This window comes from Tursiops truncatus, chromosome 5 (genome assembly GCF_011762595.2).
Source record: "Tursiops truncatus isolate mTurTru1 chromosome 5, mTurTru1.mat.Y, whole genome shotgun sequence".
Taxonomy (NCBI): domain Eukaryota; kingdom Metazoa; phylum Chordata; class Mammalia; order Artiodactyla; family Delphinidae; genus Tursiops; species Tursiops truncatus.
In genome coordinates this window covers 65,231,569-65,237,775 of record NC_047038.1, presented here as the reverse complement: position 1 = coordinate 65,237,775, position 6,207 = coordinate 65,231,569, and the positions used below count along the sequence as shown (strand labels likewise).

At 42.5% G+C, this 6,207-nt stretch overlaps 1 non-coding gene across 1 annotated transcript; it reads left to right on the top strand.

Moving 5' to 3' along the window:
- Positions 1-939: 939 nt before the first annotated feature.
- Positions 940-1,012, top strand: TRNAG-CCC (transfer RNA glycine (anticodon CCC)). Its single transcript has one exon. It is a non-coding gene; the product is annotated as a tRNA-Gly (tRNA).
- The last annotated feature ends 5,195 nt before the right edge of the window (positions 1,013-6,207 follow it).

The following is a 6,207-nucleotide window of genomic DNA, read 5'->3' as shown; positions in this document are numbered from 1 at the left end:
TTCTTGCTGGCCCTGGGGCAAGGAGAAGAGAGATTTTCCCAGGGTTTCTACACTTGGCTTTATTGTTCAGAGAGCTCAGAGTGATTTCCATGTTCAATCATTTAAATCAGGGGTGAGGCACGGGTTTGCATTAACTATAGTTCAGGAGAGTCACAAAGGGTGCCTTTAGTGAGAAAGAAGATGGGACACTCAGGTATATATAAACAAATCCTTGGACCAGTTGTTCTCAAACGTTAGCTACATCAGAATCATCGGGAGGGCTTGTTAAAACAGACTGCTGGGCTCACCTCCAGAGTCTGATCATTTGCCTTTCTAACAAGTTCCCAGGTGATGCTGAGTCTGCCAGCTCAAAGACCACACTTGGAGCATCACTGCCCTAGACCATGAACTTCTTGTACAGAAGGAACTGGCCTTTTATCTCTGTATGTGCAATGCCTAGCACACAGGAGGTGATCTTGTATGCTTTTTTTATTTGAATTTCATGAAAGACAATTACAATTGTTAGAAAAGTTATTCAAAAAGTCATTCTAGGGCTTCCCTGGTGGCACAGTGGTTAAGAACCCGCCTGCCAATGCAGGGGACACAGGTTCGAGCCCTGGTCTGGGAGGATCCCACATGTCGTGGAGCAGCTAGGCCCGTGAGCCACAACTACTGAGCCTGTGCTCTAGAGCCCGTGAGCCACAACTGCTGAGCCCACATGCCACAACTACTGAAGCCTGTGCTCCACAACGAGAAGCCACCACAATGAGAAGCCCACGCACCACAACGAAGAGTAGCCCCTGCTCGCCGCAACTAGAGAAAGCCCACGCACAGCAACGAAGACCCAATGCAGCCAAAGATAAATAAATAAAATAAATAAATTTTTAAAAAAAGAATGAAGGCTTAAACACATATAAGTGTACTTACAAATACTTAAAAAAAAAAGTCATTCTAGGGACTTCCCTGGTGGTCCAGTGGTTAAGACGCTGCGCTCCCAATGCAGGGGGCCCGGGTTCGATCCCTGGTCAGGGAACTAGATTCCTCATGCCGCAACTAAAAGAGCCCACGTGCCGCAGCGAAGATCCCATGTGCCGCAACTAAGACCTGGCTCAGCCAAATAAATATTGTTTTAAAAGCCATTCTATCATGTGTCTGTAATGCCATCTTTTGGTATCTCTTGGCTTAAGGAAAATACACATCTTCATAGAGCTTAGTTCTCCCCTTTTATCTCCACCAGCAGTTTCTACTGAAGATATCAACTCAGATAACACTGTTTCCAGCAGTCAAATAGAGTCTAGAGATACAGATCACTCAAGTAAGTGCCAGAAAAAGAACTTTGCCTGGTGGTGACCATAAACTGTTCTTGATGTTGTATTGGGTTGGCCAAAAATTTCATTTTTTTTTCTTCCGTAAGATGGCTCCAATAGCGCTTAGTTGTCTTTAACTTCATGCAAAACAATTTTCTTAGATTGTCTTGTGTCAGCTGTCATATCAGTGTGCATTTTAAAAAATAACATATCAAAATTGGTGAATTTTTGTGTAGCCATTTTAATACTGAAGATGGAAGAAAAAAAGCAACATTTTCGGCATATTATGCTCTATTATTTCAAGAAAGGTAAAAACGCAACTGAAACGCAAAAAAAGATTTGTGCAGTGTATGGAGAAGGTGCTGTGACTGAGTGAACGTGTCAAAAGTGGTTTGTGAAGTTCCGTGCTGGAGATTTCTCACTGGACGTTTCCCCACGGTCGGGTAGAACAGTTGAAGTTGATAGCGATAAAATCAAGATGTTAATTGAGAACAATCAACGTTATACCACGCGGGAGATAGCTGACATACTGAAAATATCCAAATCAAGATTTGAAAATCTTTTGCACCAGCTTGGTTATGTTCATCACTTTGGTGTTTGGGTTCCACATAAGTTAAGTGAAAAAAACCTTCTTGACCATATTTCCACATGCAATTCTCTACTTAAATGTAATGAAAACATTCCGTTTTTAAAACAAATTGTGATGGGCGATGAAAAGTGGATACTGTACCACAATGTGGAACAGAGGAGATCGCGGGGCAAGTGAAATGAACCACCACCAACCACACCAAAGGCCTGTCTTCATCCAAAGAAGGCGATGTTGTGTATATGGTGGGATTGGAAGGGAGTCCTCTATCATGAGCTCCTTCTGGAAAACCAAACGATTCATTCCAATAAGTACTGCTCCCAATTAGTCCAACTTGAAAGCAGCACTCGACGAAAAGCGTCCGGAATTAGTCAACAGAAAATGCATAATCTTCCATCAGGATAATGCAAGACCACATGTTTCTTTGATGACCAGGCAAAAACTGTTACAGCTTGGCTGGGAGGTTCTGATTCATCTGCTGTATTCACCAGATATTGCACCTTTGGACTTCTATTTATTTCGGTCTTTACAAAATTCTCTTAATGGAAAAAATTTCAGTTCCCTGGAAGACTGCAAAGGCACCTGGAACAGTTCTTTGCTCAAAAAGATAAAAAGTTTGGGGAAGATGGAATTATGAAGCTGCCTAAAACATGGCAGAAGGTAGTGGAAGAAAAGGGTGAATACGTTGTTCAATAAACTTCTTGGTGAAAATGAAAAATGTGTCTTTCATTTTTACTTTAAAAACCGAAGGAACCTTTTGGTCAACCCAATATTTGCTTGGTTTCAAGTGATAGAAACACTTCTCTAAGCAAAAGAAAGAGAAAGCAGAACTGATTGGTTTGCAGAACTCAAGAAGAGTTAGACCAAACCCAGCAGGGATGTGGCTGAGCCCAGGACTAGAACCAGGGTCCTAAAACCAGCCAGTGCTCCTTCCTCTCTTGGTCATTCTTCTTAGTCTCTCTATTTTGGCTCTGTTGGCTATCACTGTAGACTGGCTTTCTCCATATTACAATAAACTCAAGGAAGAGACCCAGCTCATCTTAGGTTAAGGGCTGGGGTCACAGAAGAAAATGCATCTCCCACAGTGGCCATGTGGGTGAGGAAGGGCACACGTCTCACAGGTGTAGATATTAGAGATGTCAGTCACTGATGCTTTTGGACAAATGAAAACCTATATAAGAGTTGATAAGTTGGGCTTCCCTGGTGGCGCAGTGGTTAAGAATCCGCCTGCCAATGCAGGGGACACGGGTTCGAGCCCTGGTCCGGGAAGATCCCACATACCGCAGAGTAACTAAGCCCGTGCGCCACAACTACTGAGCCTGCATTCTACAGCCCACGAGCCACAACTACTGAGCCCACGTGCCACAACTACTGAAGCCCATGCGCCTAGAGCCCATGCTCTGCAACAAGAGAAGCCACCGCAATGAGAAGCCCGCGCACTGCAACAAAGAGTAGCGCCCGCTCACCACAACTAGAGAAAGCCTGCACGCAGCAACAAAAGACCCAACTCAGCCAAAATAAATAAATAAATAGATAAATAAATTAAATTTAAAAAAAAGAGTTGATAAGTCTTTTCGTAAACATTCTTCTAAATCTTCAGTACCAACCAGATGTAATAACAGTCAGACACAAATACCATCAGATCACTAGAGAGCAGCTGAAGCCTGCAACCAAGAGGGAAGACCAGCCTGGAATTGAGATGTACTTGAGAAATATTCCAAACTACCAATGGGGTATTACATCTTGGTGCTTCTTTAACTCTTACCCTCAAATGAGGGGGTTATGAAACGTAAGGTAGAAGTTCTCTAAGATAGACCAGACTCACTAGCAAACCATGTTTTAAAGGATATCAGCATGGCTTTCCTAGATCTTTGCAAGAGAAGATTTTTCTCTTCCATCTCCACATGGACCCAAAAACAGGACAAAATAGTTCCTCTGCCTTTGGCTAACCCAAACCTGAATTTTTCATATTGAAAACTCCTAGCATGTGAGGAGATTCCCAAATAAAATCGCAGTCAATATGATCCATTGTCTTTTAGACATACATGAAAATCAGCCCGTTCTTTCTACTCTGTTCGTTCTGGATGTTTTACATTTTAAGTACTATAATGTCAGTTTTAGTTTAAATGAATGCCCAGGGACAGAGATTCTTTAGGAAAAAATTAAACTGTAGCAAACACTATGATGCTGCTATTATAAAAGCTCATAAAACACAAGGTCAAGCTTACTTTGAAAATGAGTGTTTGTTTTTTTTTTTTTCCAAAACGCTGACTCAAGTTCTATGTTGGGAGGATGCAGCAACACAATGCTTTGTCTCTGCTAAAATAGGTCACCAGTGCTGATTCCAGTGGACACTAACATTTCAGCTGGTGATTGCTGGGTGGTTTTCCTTTGTATGTGTCAATCATTCCGGCGAAAACTTCTGAGGTTTCCCACTGTGTTTTTAGGCTGAGATTTAATGTTTACTTTTCTGTGTGCTCCACCTTCATGCTCTATTATTGTTGAAGGTGCAAATCCCTCAGGTAGATGAGTTCAGAACGTGTTGCTCTGGTGAGAAAGCAAACTATGAATAAATATAATTTGACAAATGAAAAATGTGGGGGGAAATTGACAATCAAACTAAAGTACATTATGAAAGCGTGAATATTTTCTTCGAATCGCACAATGGAGAGTGGAACCTAAAAAATAAAAGCTTAATTAAGCCATCTGAAGCAGATCTTAATACCTAACGACAGGAGTAGAAGTAGAAAGTGTTTATTTGGCGACGGCGAGGCCACTGGAACATAATTTGCATGGTGCAGGTACATACACATCAAAGTGCATGGGTTATTATCTGTGCAACCGTTTATATTTCTCTTATAAATTTAGACTTACCATCATTTTGTTATTTCCAAAGAGACAGAGTCTATCCCGATCATTAATTTTATCAACAATTACAACTCTCCATTCTGGGCCAAACCCTTGAGGTAATTGCTGGAGATATCACAATAAATAAAGCTCCTGTCTCCAGAAGTTCGCCATCTAGCCAGGAGACAGACATGGACATAAGTAATCTGAAGGAAGATTACTAATCCTTACAATATAATTGTCTCCTTATAGTTCAGCACATTCAATAAGCACTGAACTGTTGAACCCTATCTGACCATGGCCGCCAAGATTCTAGGGACCAGAACAGGAAAAGCTAGATAAGCAGCACTGTTATGGGTTACTGCTCTGGCTGGAATTCTGTCTGTCTGGATCTGGAATGCATTTGATCTGAGGACCATTCAAGGCGCTATGGGAAAACAGGCCGTGCCTGTGTCTATTTTCCCCTACACTTTCGACATAAGAAAAGAATATTTGGGGAATTCCCTGGCAGTGCGGTGGTTAGGTGCTTTCCCTGCCATGGCCTGGGTTCAATCCCTTGTCGGGGAACTAAGATCCTGCAAGACAGAGAGAATAAGCTCATATGACTGTGGAAGACTATTTAAAACTCCTAACTTGGACAGGCAGAGTAATAGAGGATTGCCTTGTATAGATATAAAGATTACTAAAATAAATGAATTTTGATTCACTCTATTTTACTATCAGACTCTTGCATTATTCCTGTCAGCCCCAGGTAGAACTATATCCTGGTCAGAATCAATTGTTGAGCTTCCTGGCTGGGAGGAAGGTAGAAGACACCAAACCTCCTAATTAGGGTGGGACCAGACCGTAAGATGGACACAGCCCACCAGAACTGTCCCCCAAGACTGAGCCTTGGTCACTCTGCCACCTATGCCCTTTGGAGATGTCCAAACTTACCAGGGGACTCTACTTCCCACCACATGACACCAAGTTGTCACTGGGGATCCTATTTCTTTAGTTTGGATACATCTTAATCCCTTTCTTCCTTCCTTTGTGACTGTTTCTTAGTCCTTTGAGCAGGCAGGTCCAGACCCCTTACCTTTTCAATTTTCAGCTTCTAGATATGGTGCCAGGTATAACTGTACATGCCTGATGAGTCAATATGTAACCATGAAACATGAGGGCAATTCGTTTTCCAAAAGAATAGATACAATATCTAATAAGGGATTAATATCGAAAATATTCAAGGAAATCATACAACTCAATAGCAATAAAACAACCCAATTTAAAAATGGTCAGGGACTTCCCTGGTGGCACAGTGGTTGGGAGTCCACCTGCCAGTGCAGGGGACACGGGTTCGAGCCCTGGTCCAGGAGGATCCCACATGTAGCAGAGCAGCTAGGCCTGTGAGCCACAACCACTGAGCCTGTGCTCTAGAGCCTGCGAGCCACAACTGCTGAGCCCACATGCCACACTACTGAAGCCCACGCACCTAGAGCCTGTGCTCCA